Source organism: Bombus huntii, unplaced genomic scaffold (assembly GCF_024542735.1).
Source record: "Bombus huntii isolate Logan2020A unplaced genomic scaffold, iyBomHunt1.1 ctg00000090.1, whole genome shotgun sequence".
NCBI lineage: Eukaryota > Metazoa > Arthropoda > Insecta > Hymenoptera > Apidae > Bombus > Bombus huntii.
The window spans coordinates 142501-147500 of record NW_026099345.1 but is presented as its reverse complement, the minus strand read 5'-3'; positions in this window follow the sequence as shown (position 1 = coordinate 147500).

Here is a 5000-nt window from a genome sequence, read left to right as displayed (position 1 = left end):
ACCATTAATCCCGACGTATTTCGTCGAGTTACGTCGATTTATGCAAAAAAATTCATACCTTGTAACGCTTTTTAACGAATAAACTCGAAAAAACTTTTTCGCCCTCGGAATTTTTCTAAGTCCCAACGTACCGGCTCGGAATTTTTCTATGTTCCAACGACCGGTCGTGTCGGTCCAAACGTTTTTATATCCGTCTGCCGACGATATAAACGCTTAATCCCGACGTATTTTATCGAGTTATAACGATTTCTTGAAAAATATTCGTACGTTATAACGCTTTTTAACGAATTAATCGAAAAAGAGTGTTCGGTCCGAAAATTTTCTAAGTACGAACGACCGGCCGCATAGGTCCGTTTTTAAAAATCGTTCTCGGACGGAAATAAACCATTAATCCCGACGTATTTCGTCGAGTTACGTCGATTTATGCAAAAAAATTCATACCTTGTAACGCTTTTTAACGAATAAACTCGAAAAAACTTTTTCGCCCTCGGAATTTTTCTAAGTCCCAACGTACCGGCTCGGAATTTTTCTATGTTCCAACGACCGGTCGTGTCGGTCCAAACGTTTTTATATCCGTCTGCCGACGATATAAACGCTTAATCCCGACGTATTTTATCGAGTTATAACGATTTCTTGACAAATATTCGTACGTTATAACGCTTTTTAACGAATTAATCGAAAAAGAGTGTTCGGTCCGAAAATTTTCTAAGTACGAACGACCGGCCGCATAGGTCCGTTTTTAAAAATCGTTCTCGGACGGAAATAAACCATTAATCCCGACGTATTTCGTCGAGTTACGTCGATTTATGCAAAAAAATTCATACCTTGTAACGCTTTTTAACGAATAAACTCGAAAAAACTTTTTCGCCCTCGGAATTTTTCTAAGTCCCAACGTACCGGCTCGGAATTTTTCTATGTTCCAACGACCGGTCGTGTCGGTCCAAACGTTTTTATATCCGTCTGCCGACGATATAAACGCTTAATCCCGACGTATTTTATCGAGTTATAACGATTTCTTGAAAAATATTCGTACGTTATAACGCTTTTTAACGAATTAATCGAAAAAGAGTGTTCGGTCCGAAAATTTTCTAAGTACGAACGACCGGCCGCATAGGTCCGTTTTTAAAAATCGTTCTCGGACGGAAATAAACCATTAATCCCGACGTATTTCGTCGAGTTACGTCGATTTATGCAAAAAAATTCATACCTTGTAACGCTTTTTAACGAATAAACTCGAAAAAACTTTTTCGCCCTCGGAATTTTTCTAAGTCCCAACGTACCGGCTCGGAATTTTTCTATGTTCCAACGACCGGTCGTGTCGGTCCAAACGTTTTTATATCCGTCTGCCGACGATATAAACGCTTAATCCCGACGTATTTTATCGAGTTATAACGATTTCTTGACAAATATTCGTACGTTATAACGCTTTTTAACGAATTAATCGAAAAAGAGTGTTCGGTCCGAAAATTTTCTAAGTACGAACGACCGGCCGCATAGGTCCGTTTTTAAAAATCGTTCTCGGACGGAAATAAACCATTAATCCCGACGTATTTCGTCGAGTTACGTCGATTTATGCAAAAAAATTCATACCTTGTAACGCTTTTTAACGAATAAACTCGAAAAAACTTTTTCGCCCTCGGAATTTTTCTAAGTCCCAACGTACCGGCTCGGAATTTTTCTATGTTCCAACGACCGGTCGTGTCGGTCCAAACGTTTTTATATCCGTCTGCCGACGATATAAACGCTTAATCCCGACGTATTTTATCGAGTTATAACGATTTCTTGACAAATATTCGTACGTTATAACGCTTTTTAACGAATTAATCGAAAAAGAGTGTTCGGTCCGAAAATTTTCTAAGTACGAACGACCGGCCGCATAGGTCCGTTTTTAAAAATCGTTCTCGGACGGAAATAAACCATTAATCCCGACGTATTTCGTCGAGTTACGTCGATTTATGCAAAAAAATTCATACCTTGTAACGCTTTTTAACGAATAAACTCGAAAAAACTTTTTCGCCCTCGGAATTTTTCTAAGTCCCAACGTACCGGCTCGGAATTTTTCTATGTTCCAACGACCGGTCGTGTCGGTCCAAACGTTTTTATATCCGTCTGCCGACGATATAAACGCTTAATCCCGACGTATTTTATCGAGTTATAACGATTTCTTGAAAAATATTCGTACGTTATAACGCTTTTTAACGAATTAATCGAAAAAGAGTGTTCGGTCCGAAAATTTTCTAAGTACGAACGACCGGCCGCATAGGTCCGTTTTTAAAAATCGTTCTCGGACGGAAATAAACCATTAATCCCGACGTATTTCGTCGAGTTACGTCGATTTATGCAAAAAAATTCATACCTTGTAACGCTTTTTAACGAATAAACTCGAAAAAACTTTTTCGCCCTCGGAATTTTTCTAAGTCCCAACGTACCGGCTCGGAATTTTTCTATGTTCCAACGACCGGTCGTGTCGGTCCAAACGTTTTTATATCCGTCTGCCGACGATATAAACGCTTAATCCCGACGTATTTTATCGAGTTATAACGATTTCTTGAAAAATATTCGTACGTTATAACGCTTTTTAACGAATTAATCGAAAAAGAGTGTTCGGTCCGAAAATTTTCTAAGTACGAACGACCGGCCGCATAGGTCCGTTTTTAAAAATCGTTCTCGGACGGAAATAAACCATTAATCCCGACGTATTTCGTCGAGTTACGTCGATTTATGCAAAAAAATTCATACCTTGTAACGCTTTTTAACGAATAAACTCGAAAAAACTTTTTCGCCCTCGGAATTTTTCTAAGTCCCAACGTACCGGCTCGGAATTTTTCTATGTTCCAACGACCGGTCGTGTCGGTCCAAACGTTTTTATATCCGTCTGCCGACGATATAAACGCTTAATCCCGACGTATTTTATCGAGTTATAACGATTTCTTGTAAAATATTCATACCTTCTAACACTTTTTAACGAGTTATTTGGAGGGGATCTTTCGGCCTTTTCGTAGCGGTGCGAAAAAATTCTAAGTTCCAACGTCCCAGTCACGTTGGTCCGGAGGATGAAATTTTTCAAAAAAATAAAGTGAAATCGCTACTTTCGACTAGATTTCGTTGAAACATAACGATTTCACACAAAATTTCTATACCTTATAACACTTTTTCCCGAGTTATTTCGAGTTGAACTTTCGGTACTTTCGTAACGGGGCGAAAAAATTCTAAGTTCCAACGTCCCGGTCACGTTGGTCCGGAGGGTGAAATTTTTTAAAAAAATAAAGTGAAATCGCTACTTTCGACTAGATTTCGTCGAAACGTAACGATTTCACGCAAAATTTCGATACGTTATAACGCTTTTTAGCGAGTTATTTCGAGTTGAACTTTCGGTACTTTCGTAACGGGGCGAAAAAATTCTAAGTTCCAACGTCCCGGTCACGTTGGTCCGGAGGATGAAATTTTTTAAAAAAATAAAGTGAAATCGTTACGTTCGACTAGATTTCGTCGATACGTAACGATTTCACGCAAAATTTCGATACGTTATAACGCTTTTTAGCGAGTTATTTCGAGTTGAACTTTCGGTACTTTCGTAGCGATGCGAAAAAATTCTAAGTTCCAACGTCCCGGTCAGGTTGGTCCGGAGGATGAAATTTTTTAAAAAAATAAAGTGAAATCGTTACGTTCGACTAGATTTCGTCGATACGTAACGATTTCACGCAAAATTTCGATACGTTATAACGCTTTTTAGCGAGTTATTTCGAGTTGAACTTTCGGTACTTTCGTAACGGGGCGAAAAAATTCTAAGTTCCAACGTCCCGGTCACGTTGGTCCGGAGGGTGAAATTTTTTAAAAAAATAAAGTGAAATCGCTACTTTCGACTAGATTTCGTCGATACGTAACGATTTCACACAAAATTTCGATACGTTATAACGCTTTTTAGCGAGTTATTTCGAGTTGAACTTTCGGTACTTTCGTAACGGGGCGAAAAAATTCTAAGTTCCAACGTCCCGGTCAGGTTGGTCCGGAGGACGAAATTTTTTAAAAAAATAAAGTGAAATCGCTACTTTCGACTAGATTTCGTCGAAACGTAACGATTTCACGCAAAATTTCGATACGTTATAACGCTTTTTGGCGAGTTATTTCGAGTTGAACTTTCGGCCTTTTCGTAGCGGTGCGAAAAAATTCTAAGTTCCAACGTCCCGGTCACGTTGGTCCGGTGGACGAAATTTTTTAAAAAAATAAAGTGAAATCGCTACTTTCGACTAGATTTCGTCGAAACGTAACGATTTCACGCAAAATTTCGATACGTTATAACGCTTTTTGGCGAGTTATTTCGAGTTGAACTTTCGGCCTTTTCGTAGCGGTGCGAAAAAATTCTAAGTTCCAACGTCCCGGTCACGTTGGTCCGGTGGACGAAATTTTTTAAAAAAATAAAGTGAAATCGCTACTTTCGACTAGATTTCGTCGAAACGTAACGATTTCATACAAAAGTTCGATACGTTATAACGCTTTTTGGCGAGTTATTTCGAGTTGAACTTTCGGTACTTTCGTAGCGATGCGAAAAAATTCTAAGTTCCAACGTCCCGGTCAGGTTGGTCCGGAGGATGAAATTTTTTAAAAAAATAAAGTGAAATCGTTACGTTCGACTAGATTTCGTCGATACGTAACGATTTCACGCAAAATTTCGATACGTTATAACGCTTTTTAGCGAGTTATTTCGAGTTGAACTTTCGGTACTTTCGTAACGGGGCGAAAAAATTCTAAGTTCCAACGTCCCGGTCACGTTGGTCCGGAGGGTGAAATTTTTTAAAAAAATAAAGTGAAATCGCTACTTTCGACTAGATTTCGTCGATACGTAACGATTTCACACAAAATTTCGATACGTTATAACGCTTTTTAGCGAGTTATTTCGAGTTGAACTTTCGGTACTTTCGTAACGGGGCGAAAAAATTCTAAGTTCCAACGTCCCGGTCAGGTTGGTCCGGAGGACGAAATTTTTTAAAAAAATAAAGTGA